This window comes from Eptatretus burgeri, chromosome 8 (genome assembly GCF_056783735.1).
Source record: "Eptatretus burgeri isolate ZD-2024b chromosome 8, Ebu_testis_v1, whole genome shotgun sequence".
In the NCBI taxonomy this organism is placed as follows: domain Eukaryota; kingdom Metazoa; phylum Chordata; class Myxini; order Myxiniformes; family Myxinidae; genus Eptatretus; species Eptatretus burgeri.
Genome location: NC_140968.1, coordinates 22,390,491 through 22,408,397, shown reverse-complemented (window position 1 = coordinate 22,408,397; position 17,907 = coordinate 22,390,491). Strand labels below are relative to the sequence as shown.

Below are 17,907 nucleotides of genomic sequence, written 5' to 3'. Positions count from 1 at the left end.
GCAGCCTGTCAACTTTGTCTCTTCCAGTTAGGTCTGGCATCAGCTTGGAATCCCAGTGGACTACCAGGGGTGTGTCAACCTTAAAGCTCTGCTTTATCTCTTCAGCGCGTTGCTTCCGGTGCTTAACACGAGCGGCACGAATGGCACTTGGACTGAGAGAAAGTTTATTGATGTCTTGTCCCAATTGCTTGGCAAATGGAATTAGAACCCGACTTGCAGAACGATCGCTAAGGAGAGTTCTATCCAGGGCCTCAGTTACTTCAGATGTTAATCCAGTTGTCTCACGTTTTCTCTTCGGAGGCTGGGAATCACAGGTGGTTGGATGGATGGAAGAAGATGGTTGTCGACTTGGACTAGATTCAGTAGAGCTGGAGGAGGAGGAAGACTGGAGGTTGGCTGTTTCAGAGGTTGCAGCCATCTCCAAAAGCGCCTTCTGTTTCCTCTTTTTCTCTTCATCCTTACGTTTCATAATTTTCTCTGAAGTCCTGGAAGTCTTGTAGTCCAGACTCCCGATCTTTCCTGGACGCCCCTTTTCACGCTGAGAAGCAAGAAACTCCTTGTCCTCATCGATTTTTATAAGATTCATAGCATCAGCGTGAGCTATGTCAAACAGCTCATCCAGGTCGGCCTTGAAATTGCCTTGTTTCTCTATGTTGGTAGCAGTCTTCCGATTGATGCTTTTCTTTAAACCCTGCCACGTTGTGTGTAATTTTCTCACATGGACTACCACATCAGGAAGGTGCTTAGTAGGAATCCCCTCTGTGGACCAGATGTTCATTAGCTCTAGTGATGTTTGATTCACACTTGCAGTTAGGGTCTCATTCATTTCCACATGAAGGAACATCAAAAAGCGGAGAAATTCGGCCTTAGAAGGAAGCTTCTGGCCAGGAAGTGTTGGATTAGGGGATCCAATCAGCCAAATGGCCTTTTTCGATCTAGTTCTGGAGGCCATTACCCCCAAAATATGCAGAAATTTCTGGTCTGAAAAAAAGATAAAAACATCATGGTAAAGTGGGAAATGTTACAGAGTGGTAAGTACACATTGAAAAGTAACAAGTTTTTGCCAAGCTTGCGCGTTAATTCATGCACGCATGAAGAAAGGCTCTGCTCACTGCTGTGCAATTGCGCAACTTTCAACAAGAAAACTTTCCGTTTCCGAAATTTGGACTGAGTTGGGACTTCATTATTTTTAGATTTAGCAATTTATGAGCTGATTTTCATTTCTTCACATCAATATTTAATATCATTTTTATGCATTCAATTATACGAATATATTAATTTAACCCTCAAAACAGTAAATTCAGATGATATCAAAATAAACTTTTAATTGATCTGCGAAAAGAGGAAAAAAATCATTTTTGGCAGTTTTTGATGCCCTTTGTGCAACTTTGCATCGCTTGTGCAAGTTCAAGAACATGACTCAAGAAAAAAATATTTTAACACAATGATTTCTAGTAGGAACCTCACTGAATGGCGGGTTCTGCGCATTAAAAAAAAACTTTCATTTTTTAGAAGCACCCTAAATATATATATATATATATATATATATATATATATATATATATATATATATATATATATATATATATATATATATATATAGCACATGGCTGTGGCATTGTGTAGTTGTTGAGAGTGCAGCTGTGCCACTGATGCAGTGCCTCCCTGTGGTTTCATGCAGCAATTTGTAATTTGTTCAGAGTGTCGGTAATAGTTCACCTACTCTTTTTGATGGACACCGTGGGATCTTTAACGTCTAGAAACTAATGCTGTAAGACGAGAACACCCAGTTTAAGGATCAGAGGGGTGGTGCACATATTGATGCATCGACCTGACTGCGAAACACCAAGACGATCATTTATAGCTGGGTAGGGAGTACAGGCAAGACAACTCCAAAGCGAATCATACCTCGATGCTATCCTGCAAGCCCAGGTCTTCAAGTGAATAGAAACAAACCTGACTTCATTTACACCTGTATAAGTTGATACTAGAAAATATTTGACTAACAAACAACCTTCGAGGCATGTTCTGTGATCGAGACATGAGATGAAAAATAACATCACGGCCTGGAATCCTTGAGTGGCGTTGTGTGACAATGCGGCAAAAAAATTGTTCTTAATTTTTGAGCAGTTGTGGCTGCCGCATAACACCCCTTCTCGATGTCTACTGACAAATTGTTTGTTGTTTTGAATCCCAGTGGAATTTAGATTTTGGGACTGCACGTGTGTCACCTGTTTTGTGTGTTCTTTGCTTTGGGCTGAACAATCCGATCCGATGTACTGTACCATACTCTGTGTTTCAGAGCGTTGATTTTGCCAAAGCAATATCGAAGCCTACAGTCATGCTAGGCAGTGTGCCATCTCTCTACGAGCAGTAGTAAGTGCAGGAATTTGGAATATGTTTGGAATATGCCGGTGGTGGATCACCTATTCACGAAGGACAGTGTGGGATCTTTTACGTCCACCAACGAATGTCGGCGGACGAGACGCCCATTTTAACGTCCATCCGAGGGGCATTGATGAATGACCTTGCCAGTGAAGCACAGGGATGACAGTTTATAACTGTGACGGGATTGAACCCCAGACTAGACAGCTTAGACGTGAGTACGCGTACCTTCAAGCCAATTGAATGCTCACCTTCCAATTCAAAAGTCAGGTCAATACCAAGACCATTCACCTCTGTTAGGTGCGGCCATGCTGGGAATACTTTGTTGACTGAATTTTTTTTATGTTATCACAAACAAATACAGTGATTAGCTGATGAATCGTTTTCATGTGATTCAATGTTCGTCCACACTCCATGAAAATGTCTGTTCCATTTCAGATATACATCAATTTCGAGTGATGAATTATGGGCAAAGTTTCAAAGTGAATTTTCACATTAAATGTTTCTAAAAATAAAATGAAGATATGCTTGTTTCAAAAATACTTCATCTCTATCTTGTTGGAATGAAACTGAAGGATAATTACATTCAGCCGACAACATAACAAGGTGTTCATCTATGAATGAAATATTCTCCAACAAAACAATCAGCCCTTCATTTTCTGCTGCATTCTAATACCAACATATTCATGTAATTGCATATCAGCAGAAATATATCGAGACATATTAATGCCAACCTTTTAAAGAAGGTTGGAATTAATTTATGTCTTCCCTCTAAGAAGCCATTACACATGACCCCCCATCCTGCAGGTAATGAACTCACCTTGGGGCACAACGATATCCTGACTAATTTTGCAACCTGGATGCTCAGCAAACCTCTACATTATCTTGTGCTGAAGGATTGTTTATCTAACCTATTTGATGCCATGAATAAGGACTGGGAGATTAGCTCTGAGGTTGTGTGCTCACCTTTGTGCTCTCGAGTCTGGGTTTAGACTGGGTCCCACTTATGAAGGAAGCCTTTGCCGGTGGATGTTTCCTTTTATTTTGCAAGAACTCGCCACTGGAGACATTCCAAGTTCCTGTCCTAACCTAAAGCGTTCTGTGACGGAGTGGCAACCTGTCTGGGGTTGCTTCCTTGCAGGAAACATTCGCATCTTGTCACTTATCATAAGTGTCCCGATGTTCTATGAAACGTATAAGGAGGAGTATTTCTACCAAGGAGTGCTCATTACGCTCCACCAATCGCTGATGTATGTATTGACGGATGTGGGTGCGAAGGAGGATGTGGTACACCTCTCGTGCAGGTCAGTGCAAACACATAAAGTAGAATCAGTTATGTCTTAGTATTCTGTTTAGCAATTAAATTGGATTGTTTATATGGGATAGGCATGTGTTGCGTGTGTGAGTTAGAGTAAGGTTCTGTTCCTTTCCACACTCTCTATCTTTTCTATCCTCTACATCTCACACCACAAGTCCTCTCAATTATTTCGTATTTCATCATCCTTCCACATCAATTACATGCCTTCTGATCCAGCTTGAGAGGAAAGTGACCATAACGAGGCAACGAGCGCGAGTCTCTCAAGGAGGTGATGGCGGGTTAATAACTTTCTCGAAACCCCTCGAAGCTTCCTCCCCCTTGCCCCTCCCAGCTGTGATGCCGATGCTGTGCTGCTGGGACAATCAGATGCATCCAGCATGAGGAATGGACTCAGCACCCACCAGGGCAAGGGGGAGGGGGGGGATGAAATATAAGGAGGACGTGCAAGCCATTCCCTCTCTCTGTCCACAAGTCTGTCTGCCAGCCCTGCCAGCAAGTGAGCCTGCCATTCAAAGTCTGAGCTCTGTCGCTTTTGATATTCCCCCCTTTCACCTGAATCCGTTCAAACGGGACAGAGTTTCGCATTTTCGCTCGTTTCAACCCTCCCTTTACTTTTGCTCTTTTACACAATTCTTACACAATTCTTACACATCCTACACATGTTACACATCTCCACATCTCCAGATATTTGCTTTTTATTACACGGACCACAATGATTCTTTTTCTCCTTCATTTCTCTCTCTCTCTCTCTCTCTCACTCTCTCACTCTCTCACTCTCTCACTCTCTCACTCTCTCACTCTCTCACTCTCTCACTCTCTCACTCTCTCACTCTCTCACTCTCTCACTCTCTCACTCTCTCACTCTCTCACTCTCTCACTCTCCATTCTCTCCACGGCTTATATCACAGAACAATAATGTGCAATATTTACAGACATCTATGCGGACCCCACGCACCATTTTCAGCACCAAGGCCAGGGCCAACCCCCCTCTGAAAACGCAGTCAGCCCTTTCATCGATAGAACGAGTATTCCTGAAGCCACGCAGGTCATGGCGTGGAGCGAACAGGACCCCTGCACTTTCCCCAAACAACCAGGATGGGGGGGGGGGGGTAAGAAATAGTGAGAATGTTGAACCCAAACCACCGAGCAGTGAGCCAGTTGCTTCAACCAAGGTCACTGAAGGTGCATTAGGCACGACAAAGTCCCCATTCGTTCTCTTATCACACTCAACCTTCTCAACCCCTCCCCCCAATATATCTGTTTTTCTTTGGGTGTCTGGATTCATGTATTGTATAAGTGTCAAGTCATTGTTCTAAGTTGCCCGGGCAGAATGTTTGCATCGCGGTAAGCTATTTGCAAAATAGAAATCATTGATGACAGGTTTCATGTGCTCGTTAGTGTGTTGACTGTTGAGTGCATCACGTTGCAATATTAATCGTTCATAATGAGATAAAGAGTAAGGAACAATGCCCTCCATGGAATGGTAAATGTGATATAATGCCTGCTGCAGTAACAAGTCAGGTGTCATTGTAAGGTGGTGGGTGGAAGGGAGTTCGGATGGGAGGGATGCTTTTTGTTTTTTAACAATCAATTTGCTCTCCCCATCTTATTTGAAAATGAAGAAAAGCAAATGAAGGACAAATATCCATTTTGATTATTGTTACGTTTCACGTCATTTTATAAATTCAACGATTGTCTCTCTTTGTGAAAAATAATAAATGGATGCATCAACATGACTGCCTCGCATGTGACGACCTGATGCCAAACACAATATATTACTGTTGTGGTTCTCATGGAAGGGTGATGTTCAGGAAATAATTGCCAAAAGATAAAGCGTTTTTTTTTTATGGGCACGTCGTAACATTTACTCGACACAGGTGTGATGGGTTTGGGCGTCCATCATTGCCTTCACAGCATCATTTCCCTACCCGAATGCGATTCTGGACATCCATAGAGAACGATCATTTGATGAAGGTACAGCTTTGTACTCGATATAAACTGCTTTCCAACAAAGCATAAATGCTGTTTGCGCCGTCTCACGGCAAGCATGTGCTCTTCAATGACAGGTGACTATATGGCTCGAGTTGTTGCTTGAAGAACGTAGAGAAACGGTGTATTTTCCACCATTTACCTGGAGCACGAGAGATGCAATTCGAGTGGGATAACTTTGGGAGCATCTCAATTTGAACACCACCGAATGCAGTGATTCTTCAATCTTTCGATTTTTCTCTTTCCGGAAGGGCTCATTCTGGGGCAATTGACTTTACACTGTCTGGGAAGTGGTGCGTTCTGGCATCATCATGCTATATGTCCTGTTTACTGCCCTGGTCTCTTTGTATCCACAGCTTTTGTTATCGTCGTATTGTACAATTTATGAGATACTTTGGTTGCTTATCTTGTGGGAGGGAATGGGCGAGTACAAGTAGTTCAGGCTAAGATAACTTGGGCTTTATTGGAAAGCAAGTTATTCCACTATTGCTCTGGGCATTGTTGGAGGAAGGCTAGCGGGCGATTGGGGGGGGGAGGGGGGAGGAGTGGGAGTGAATTGTACAAATAATATTAGTTTTTATTTCTTAGTCAAAGCAGCAAAATTTGCGAGGCAATGGTAACCGCAGTGTCACACAGGTGAAATCTGGCCTTGAAGGTCCAGCAGTAGTCAAAATGGGTCGTTTGCCAGTTTAGCACCCTTGCCCAACCGTTGACATCTTCCTTGTTACAGGAGTTATTGCAAAACATTTTTTTGTCTCGAGAGAAACATGTTTTGGTGGTTAAGGGGTATTTAAAGGTCATCGTCGTTTGATTGCAGCACTTTGCTGTGGGTTAGCATCAATTTTCTTGGAGCAGCATAGTACTGCAGCTAATGCAGTGCCCCTTCTAGATTATAGCAGGATTTTGTAATTTGTTCAGCGTGCCGGCGACAGCTCGCTTACTCTTCATGAAGGACATTGTAGGATCTTTAACATCCACCATATAATGCTGGAAAACAGGACGCCCATTTAACGTCCATCGATAGAAGGCACACACATGGTTGCCTCTCCCTGAATGCGAGAAACACTAGGATGACAGTTTATAGCTGATTCAGGATTCAAACCCAGGATAGACAACTCAGAGGTGATTGTGCCGACTTCTAGGCCGTCTGACCAGCCCAGTTTGATGAGTGTGTGTACAGTAAACGCATATGTATATAGTCGCAAATAGAACTTGTCGCTTTGCTGATGGGGACAATAAAGGGAGGGGGGGTAGAAAGAGGGAGGGGGAGAGAGGAAGCAGGTGTATGGTGAGAGGGGGATGGGAGGCAGAGAAGATGAAGAAGTGGGAGCTAGGAAGGGGGAGGTGAGGGTGAGAAAGGGGAGGTGGGGAGAGAGAAACTTCACCAAACCTTGCTATTCACTGTGGGAGGGAGGGGTGTGAGGAGACAGACAGACAGACAGGCAAAGACAGCGAGAGAGCAACAGAGGTGAGGGAGGAGAGTGTTGCATTTTAATAGTAGGGGGGGGGAGGTGAGGAGAGGACAGAGTGAGAGAGAGAAGTTTGAGGGGAGGAGGAAAAATAAAAAAAAGACAGGTGAGGGGTGGAGGTGGGGTTAGCAAAGAGAATGATATGTGACGCATAATGATGAAACACGAAAAAAAACAACAAAAAAAAACTGTCAGAACAGCTGAACACACAACGACAGAACAGAGTTTGTAAAGTAATCCACTGGCACATCTGCAAAAACTTTGATATTCCAGTTCCAAAATTTGTGGGAAAATGAACCAAAAGCAATCACTGAAAACATTGAAGTACTGCTCACGTAAGACTGAATGATCCCATCGGGTGTGAACATGGAAAACAAAGCATTGCAGCCAGATATCATACTTAGGTACAAAAAAAAAAGAGAAGAAGGCATTGCTAATTGAGATGTTAATATCGGTGATTTTGGACTAATGATGCAGAAATCAAGAAAATGACCAAATATGAAGACCTCAAGCATGAAGTGAAAAGATTTTGGAAACTCAAGAATACCAAAGATGTACCAGTGATGACAAAGAACCTCACAGAGATATTAAAAACCATCCCTTGGAATATTACTACAAACGAACTACAGTTGGAAGCTGCCCTGGGCTCAGTAGCGATCGTGAAGAGAGCCCTCGGCACAAAACTTTGAAAACAGAAAACTTCACAGCTTGGTCCGTGAATCGTGGCCCCTCATTCAAATGAAGGTGGATACTTTGAGCTTGCCCTGAGAGGACTCCATTCCACATCCTGAAACCCACATATATAGATACCAATTAACGACACTCACACACACACACACACACACACACACACACACACACACACACACACACACACACACACACACACACACACACACACACACACACACACACACACACACACACACACACACACACACACACACACACACACACACACACACACACACACACACGTCAAGTTCCATTGTGGTAATATAGTTGATATGCATACAAACGTACAAATGGACACACGCATAAAATACATAAAAAAGACACACACAAAGATTTACCTTTAAACAGAGTTTTTTGAAAGAGGAATTCAAGTAGGAAATTAGCAAAATTCAATTGAAAAATATATCAATGCACAGAAAACAAAATCTATGCTCTGTGCTTTCACAGCCAGATCATAGGAAACACCTGGTTTGATGGACCTTATTGTTTTTAGCTCGCCTGTTCGAAGAACAGAGAGCTATAGCAATACCCCCGGCATGAGCGTCAGCATCAGCGTGAGCGTGAAAATGTTAAAGTTTTTGGGGCAAGTTATTTAGAAGGTTGCCATTCATTTAATATGTGTACTAGAATGCTGATATTTGGCATGGAGGTTCCTTTGGGGTATATTATTGATGTAGTGAAGTTGAAATTAAAAAAAATTTCAATTAAAAAAAAAAATTTTGACCTGTTTTGAACTTAACTTTTTTGTAGCACATCAACGTTAAAGTTTTTTCCATTGTAATGTTTTTATCTACCACACTATTTTTTACTGCTTACAATATACAAATACATATATTGCTTTAAAATTATTTGGATCAGACTTCACTGCAATGCTTTATAAAAAATATTATGAGACTAGTCTTTTAAAAACGATAAATGTATAAACAGGCGAGCATTGGGTGGCTTTGACACCAACACTGGTTTTTTCATTTATTTATATTTTCAGTTATTCACTCTTTGCAATGGTTCTGTGATTGTTTCTGGTGTATTGACTTCAATGTCCATAGGCATGCAAAATGACCGTGCTTCTCCATTGTCTCGGGTCGCTTACCTGCATTTCTTTTTTTTCATTTCAAGCCCGAAATCCAGATATTTATTGATATTCATTTATTTATATTTTCATTTACGGACGTTTTCCAATGGTTTTGTGATTCTTCCCGGTGTATCGGCTTTGATATCCATCGATACATGAAATTTCAGCTTTCTACGTCACCGAGAAGTTACCGAACTTTAATATTAGTCAGTCAGTCAGTGGTTCGAATGAGCTTTTTATATCTATACGTGTGTGTGTGTGTGTGTGTGTGTGTGTGTGTGTGTGTGTGTGTGTGTGTGTGTGTGTGTGTGTGTGTGTGTGTGTGTCTCTCCATAATTCCAAAACCATGGAACCGAGCAGCCTGAAGCTTTTCATGCATAATAAGGAATCTCCGAGGAAGTGCGCATGAGTGAAAAGTGGGTGTTTGGGTTAATTAAAACACCCCTTTTTGAAGATAATTAATGGCCTTATTTAATTATATACTTTGTCAGACGCATCCACAGCCACTGCTCTCTATGAGGTCTTAAGACGTATCCTGGGTTACCTCGCTGGGGTCTGAAGCCAACATGTTTTCTGGCCTGCTCAACCATGCCATGACTTGGAATAGGCTGCATTGATTTCTTCATGATAACGTGTTTTTTTTTTTTTTTCACTTTCCTCATTCCTATTATCCAATCCCTGTTCATCATACCTACGAATCGCTGGATAAACTTGCAAACCTATAAACGCCCAGAGACGCCAGCGTTAGTGGTTTTATTTCATTTCCGCACATGCCATAACCCCAAGAAGCTCTTAAACCAAGCCGAATTACAAAATTTCAGCTCCAGAATTGAACTTCGCAGCAGCTCCGACGCAAAAACAAAGTGTTTATTTGTCCAATTCGGACTTTGCTTTGGTGCTTCTGGGTGCATGGGTTTATTGACGGCAATTGGTAATTGCTTGCCAAGCCAGGCATTCCGTTTGAGTGCTTCCTCGAGTGTTAAAGCCACTTTCCGAGCCCTTTACAGTTGATAGCAGTACAGTTCATGTCCTGATCAGGATATAGTCGGCAGTTGCTATACATTAAGGTAGAGGTACGTATACAACACACACGGATGTGGTACATATGGGTAGATTTGGATCTGTAGGGACTCTCCTGTAGATTGGTAGATTACATTGCAGTTGATAATTGCAGTTGACAATCACACGAACTCCAATCTGCTGATTCCCAAAAATTTGCCAATATCGGCCAAGCACTAATGTGTGTGTGTGTGTGTGTGTGTGTGTATGTGTTTTGTTCATAAAGAATAACATTTTATCTGCGAACTCCCCTCCCCCTACCCCCCCTCTCTCTATCTCTCTATCTCTGTCTCTCTTTGTGGTGATTACGTCCAGATGGTGTTTATCTATGGACGTGTTGGGATGGTGCTTATGTCCGGACATTGTTTGTTTATCTCTGGGCGTTGTTGATCTCCAGACAGTGTTTGTCTCTGGACATGTCTCAGCCGTGTCTACTTGTCTCCAGACGTGTCGTGGGTAATGTTTATATCCGGATGGGAGTTTGTCTCCGGACATGTCTAGGCGGTGTTTGTCTCTGGGCGGTATTTATATTATGACCTGAAGAAAATGGATTTGATACATTATTTTGTTTCCATCTTCACTGTTATTCCATGCAGTATCATATGCCACCCTGATGAGGGCAAACAGCCCGAAATCCAGATAGGCGGTTCCGTTTTATGTTTAATTGATGTTGACCATTTAATCTTTGTCTCTTTGACAGAGTCGCCATGCCGAAGCCTCTGGGTTGGAGGTGACGCTTTGGTGTAGGACTATGTCCAATGGAGATTAGGTGAGTGCTCGTCACACTCCACAAGTTTCGATATATACAATATATATATATATATATATATATATATATATATGTATATATATATATATATATATATATATATGTATATATATATATATATATATATATATATATATATATATATATATATATATATATATCTTCTTCTTCTTTCGGCTGCTCCCGTTAGGGGTCGCCACAGCGGATCATCTGTATGATCCGCATAGTGATTTGGCACATGTTTTACGCCGGATGCCCTTCCTGACGCAACCCTGGTCGCCTCTTACAACACAGGGATATGGTACACCTATCTTAACTGGGGTATACACCGGCCCAGTACACTGGTACTCATTTCGCCGACCTCAGAAGGATTACAGGCTGAGTCAACCCCATGGTGTATTAATTCAGTGGCCCATTGGGGCTTGAACTCAGGACCTTTTGGATCCCAAGCCGCTGCCCTAACCACTGCGCCAACACCAGGCTCATATATATATATATATATATATATATATATATATATATATATATATATATATATATATATATATATCTATCTATATATGTATATATATATATATATGTATATATGTATATATGTATATAATATATATATATATATATATATATATATATATATATATATATATATATATATATATATATATATATACACACAGTGGTGCCCCCAGAATCCGTATTTAATTCGTTCCAGGAGGCTGTTCGGATTCGAAAACTATTTTCCCAACTGGAACGGGCACTCATAGAGCGCATACCTTCGCCGTCACTACTTTTTTTGTTCTTGGTATGAGTGTGGGGAACTGGTTTCATATGAATGGTCTTATGACACAAACCACATATCTATAATGTCATGACCCCTCTTACTTTCGGGGGCTACGGACTAAACAACAATCAACTCGCGTCGTTTTGGCAAGTCTTCACTCGCAAGCTTGGTGAATACAACGTTTCAACAAGAGAAGGTAATCTCGTTTGATGCTGGTTTCATGCAAATCGAATAAGAATTGACTGAGTTATGCCGAAAACCGCATATTTTTCAAGGGCGTGACCCCCCCCCCCCGACATTTTACCCCAACCGGTGACATGTGTTATGACGTCATTGTGTCACAAGATTGGGCATTAAATTCTGAACATTTTGGTGCTGGGTTCATGTAAAGCGGACGAGAATTGACCGCGTTATGACAAAAACCGCATATTTTTCAAGGTCGTGACCCCCCTGACCTTTGACCCCGAACCAGTAACAAGAGTATGGGCGTCATTGTGTCATATTGCATATCACAAGATGAGGCGTTGAATTCTGAACATTTTGGCATTAGTTGCATGCAAATTGAATAAAAACTGACCGTGTTATCGTAAAAAGACGATTTTGACCTTTTCGTGACCTTGACCTTGACCTTTGACCCGAACGATCCCAAAATCTAATCGAATGCTTCCTGGCTAATAACCAATCATCCCACCAAATTTCATGCAATTCGGTTTAATACTTTTTGAGTTATACGAATCACAAGATTACAAATAAATAAATAAATAAATAAATACACGCCGACCAAAACATAACCTTTCGCAGAATGCGAAGGTAATAAGAAATAATGGAAAGTGAATTAATCCGTTCATGGACCCCAAGAAAACTCACTTTCAAGACACTTTCAACTGAAATTACCCATGTTTAAGGTAAAATAAGATGAGTAAATGACCTTCGGTGGCGGTGTATTGCATGTAAACTGGTACAATCACCACATCTAAAGGTCCACACAGGCTCATGCTCCGGCCTGGGTTCCGATCGCTCACGCACTCTGCGAGAGCGCTGCCCGCAGGGCAGCTCATCAAACATGATGCCCCCAGAACCACAATCACTTTCATCAAACGCATCGGGCTGAGGTAATCATGGATATTCCAAATTACAACCGGTTTTTCTGTGAAATTAAATCCTTGCCCGACAGTCTGTCACACCACGTGATCGGATTGCTTTTTTGTTATTAATTAAAACACAAGATGAGTAAAAAAAAAAAAACAGCACAAATCAAGGTGAAAACACGAGGTAAAGTAGCGATCGACACACAAGAAATGCTTTCACGAGGACTTCCACCGACGAACTGAATGAACAAATCGCGAAGATGCGGGTCGAGCAGGTGGGGGAGACGCACGTGAACAAACATAAACGCCATGTTGTGTTCGGTTTTTGAAAATGTGTTCGGTTTTTAAGGCAAAATTTTCTCGAAAATATTGTTCGGATTCCAATTTGTTCAAACAATGGGGCGTTCGGATTCTGGGGGCACCACGGTGTATGTATGTATATATATATATATATATATATATATATATATATATATATATATATATATATATATATATATATATATATATATATATATATATATATATATATATATATATATATATATACCTGGTGTTGGCACAGTGGTTAGGGCAGCGGCTTGGGATCCAAAAGGTCCTGAGTTCAAGCCCCGTTGGGCCACTGAATTAATACACCAGGGGGTTGACTCAGCCTGCCATAATTCCGAGGTCGGCGAAATGAGTACCAGTGTACTGGGCCTATGTATACCCCGGTTAAAATAGGTGTACCATATCCCTGTGTCGTTAGAGGCGACCAGGGTTGCGTCAGGAAGGGCATCCGGCATAAAACCTGTGCCAAATCACGATGCGGATCACACGGATGATCCGCTGTGGCGACCCCTAACGGGAGCAGCCGAAAGAAGAAGATATATATATATATATATATATATATATATATATATATATATATATATATATATATATATATATATATATATATATATATATATATATATATATTTGAGACGGGTCATGTCATTATGCCCCACATTTCCTGTCAGATGGGGCACACTTCACCACCTTCTCCACTGTCGAACATATGTTAAGGTTTTTGTACGAAAGGAGATATCTTGAATGCTTTGACGGCTGCAAGCAGGTGCGTGTTGTAACCCCTGCCCTCCCCCGAACCACCCACGCCCCCACCCTTCTGAAATTTCAATCCTGGATCTGGAAGTGATATAAATAACTAAACCCTTTTAAACAATGTATTTTTTGGTGATTATATAATATTACAAGGACCAAAACCTGTTGGTGATGTGAGGTTGGAGGTGGTAGTCAGTGATAGACTGTCTTGTAAAATAAGGATCTTTCCTTGTTTTATTTTTCCTGAAACAGAAGAAAATGAAAATCACAGTAGTGACCCTTGCAATGCAGTATCACGAGGCCCCCAATGGCAGGTGACTCTGCCATTGGATAGGGCGATCTCATTAAGCCAAGGCAGTATTCGCTGATAAGCAATTTGTGGTTTTGCCCTGATGCCTTGCTGCGCTGACAACATTTACGGGCACCATTTCAACGCTGCCATCCAGAGGTTAATTTGGACTGCTGTCTCTCTCTCTCGTGCGCGGCAGAGCTCCTCTTAATGACTTTTCTTTTTCTGGTCTGTGGCAGTGCCAAGCACAGCCAGGCACTGAGCCCTGCTTGGGAGAACAGAGAATTTGGCAGTATGCTGCAGTAAAGCAAGAAAGCCTGGCACCACCTCAAACAACAACATTTTGATTACATTTCATTCTGTACTGAAGGGTTGCACTTCACTAGACTCAGTGAATGGTCAAAGTGTCTGCCTTGAGTCCTGGATGTTGGTGGTTCCAAACCTCACCCCAACCGAGTTATATTGAAGATTTTAAAAATGGCATGGGCTGCTTACTTGTTTGGCACATTATTTGAAACTGGAAGGCCACTCAGTCGAGTGCATACCTCCACCAGGATGATTCGTTTACGTTTTGTATCCCACTGATATGCCGGATCTGAATCCAGACCTGAACCAAAATCGAATTGATTGTTCTTGTCAACTACCCAACTCATTCTCCAAATTTTGTCATCCTTTGACAACGTTTTGAGATATCATGCTATATATCGTTTTTGGCTCTATCTCTCAATGGTGAAGAATCGCTTGTAAAATTCTCGGATCTCAATCTGGATATACACCAAAATCTAATCAGTTCGTCCTTGTCACACACCCAAAATGTCCACAGAATCCATCCACAACTTTTTGAAATATGCTGCACACAAACAAAGAAATAAGAAAGATGTCATGCGTTGCACAATACTTGCAAAATCCATAAAACGTATTTGACCTTACAAATAATTGGTGGTTGAATTCAATGACCAACTAAGCATATTCTCCTCAAATTTTAAGTCAATCGAATGAAAATTGACAATTTTATAAATCTGGCCTATGTTGACTTTTTGGCCTGTGTTGATCTTTTGGGCTACATTGACCTCAAAAATACTTCTTCATTGAATTCAGTGACCTGATGTACAAATCCTCTTTAAATTTCAAGTCAATGGGATGAAAATTGAGGATTTTAGAAATTCCATCCATCCATCCATTGTGACCATACTCTGTGCAGAGCGTTGGTGCTGCCTAAGCAGTTTCCTTGGCTATTGGGCACAATCCTGGACAGGTCACCACTTTGACACAGGATACTGGCATGCTGGCACTCATTTTGCCAACCTCAGGAGGATGACAGGCAGAGTCAACCTCACCTGCTATTAATTCAACAACCGAGTGGGATTTGAACTCAGGATCCTAGGATCCCAAGCCCATCCATCCATCCATGGGGACCATACTCTGTGCAGATCATTGGTGCTGCATAAGCAGACTCCTTGGTTATTGGACACAATCCTGGATGGGTCGCCAGCCCGACACAGTATAACAGCCCGACACAGTATACCAGCATGCTGGCACTCATTTTGCCGACCTCGGAAGGATGACAGGCAGAGTTCACCCGACCCGGCATTAATTGAACAGCCAAGTGGGGTTTGAAATCAGAATCATAGGATCCCAAATCCATCACCCTAACCATTAAGCCAACATCTATCCATCCATCCATTGGGACCATACTCAATGCAGAGCGTTGGTGCTGCCTAAGCAGACTCCTTGGCTATTGGACACAATCCAGGACGGGTCGCCACTCCGACACAGGATACCAGCATGCTGGCACTCATTTTGCCGACTTCGGAAGGATTACAGGCAGAGTCAACCCCATCTGGTATTAGTTCAACAGCTGAGTGGGGTTTGAACTCAGGATCATAGGATCCTAAGCCCACCACCCTAAACATTAAGCCAACACCAGGCATATTTTAGAAATTGCACCCAAGTTTTTGACCTTTGGTCGATGTTGACCTTTTGCCTCACTCTATGTTGACCTCAAAAAAATTTGCTGGTTGAATGTGGTGACCTGATATACAAATCCTGTTCAAAGTTCAAGTTCATCGTATGAAAATTGAGGATTATAGAAATCTGACAGTTGACCTTTGGCCTATGTTGACGTTTTGACCTCAAAAATAAAAGGCTTCTTGCTTGTGATGAACTCTACCAGGCGGTGAAGTTTCGTGAAGATCTACCTGTAGGCGATTGACATGCAAACAAACAAACAGACAGAATAATGCACAAGACCAACCAATATACTTGAAAAATCTTCGATTTTCGCAAGTAACAAACAGCCAAACAGACGGGGATGAAAACATAACCTCCATCCATCGCAGATGGGGGAGGTAAAGATTAGAGCATGGGCAAACAACCACATATTAGCAAAACACTGTGCAGGCTTGCTTGGCCGAATGAGCTCCTCCTGTGTTGAAGTTCCTTGTAGAAAAATCAGATTATTATTATAACATTGAATTCGAATTTTTACCTTGATCTACAATTATTATTATTTGAAAATATGACAAAAATAATGTCCACTTCTATGCATTGCTACAGGTCATTTTAAACATTTTTTTTTAACGGTAGGATTGCTTAATTAGGAATCATTAACCTCATAAAATGCATGTTTTCTTTGGTTTCAGATACTTCCCTTTGATAAGGTTATTAGTCCCCTAATGGCTTCACCGGAGGAGACGATAGATTTGCTGCACCTATGGGTTTTCAAACTTTTTTTTCAATACCCTTTAACATATTCAACTGAAACTTGTTCCGTGGCTTTATTGTGATAAGTTACATTACTAGTTCGAGTTTCAGGGAGTTTCGTCAATTTTTCACAGAGCTATGCCCTTTTTTGACTTAGAAAATATCACATCGGCAGGGGATGACGGTTTATATCTGGGTTGGGATTGGAACCCATTGCAATGCAATTCTCGCTCTTGTTATTATATTTGGGATTGTTTTATATTTTAACCAATATATTATTTTCTATATCTCAGCAAACTCTAAATTAGAAATGAGGGAAATGAAAGTGAAAAAGGTAGCATGTATATGGCCATTACTGAAATTTAAAACACCATGACCGAGGAACCATCCAAAATCGATTGTTCCGTGGCTCGGCTTCTCTCTCTCCTCAGCCTCCATCTCTCTCTGTTCCTCATTTATGCGTTTGGGGCCATTTATTGCACATTGAGTGTGCAATTGAGATGGTGAGGTATTAAATTGAGGAAAATAAGGTAAAATGGAGGAAAGGTGAGAGTGCGACAAGGGAGAAAAGAAATAATATTATCTATTTCAAAACCTGATGTTCAATTACTTTGTTCCTCAAGTTAACTTCCATTAAATAAATCGTCCATTCATGTTTTAAAATTTTTTTTTGTAATGCCTCCTTGGGCTGCTAGGATGGCATTGGAGGTACGCGCACGCGTCTCTAAGCTGTCTAGCCTGGGTTCGAATCCCGACCAAGCTAGAAACTGCCATCACAGTGCTTCACAGGCAGGGTAGCCTGGTGTTGACTTAACGGTTAAGGTGGCTGGCTTAAGATCTTAGGGTGTTGAGTTTGAGCTCCTGTCGGCTGTTGAATTAACACCAGGTGGGGTTTACTCAGACTGTCATCCCTCCGAGGTCAGTGAAATGAGTACCAGTGTATTGGTAATGCAGGGCATGACATCAGAGGCACAGCCACGGCCCCAGAAAATGTTGCAACCAGGAGCCACAGACTGCACATGATAGCTAGTTAACAAGCAGGGTGATTCATCAATGTGTGTGCTGTCCCTCAGATGGACGTTAAACGGAAAACCTATCTGCTAGCAATAGTTAGTCCGCGATAAAGGGGAACCAAATGCAAGAATTTTTTTCCTGAAAACCATTAAG

General features: G+C 41.6%; 1 long non-coding RNA gene across 1 annotated transcript in view; it reads left to right on the top strand.

Annotated features, from left to right (window-relative positions):
* Positions 1 to 17,907, top strand: part of LOC147021292 (uncharacterized) — a 58,577-nt gene that overhangs the window by 23,192 nt on the left and 17,478 nt on the right. The window contains exon 2 of the long non-coding RNA XR_015060744.1: positions 10,728 to 10,796. This is a non-coding gene — a long non-coding RNA (uncharacterized LOC147021292). The remainder of the gene's footprint in view (positions 1 to 10,727; positions 10,797 to 17,907) is intronic.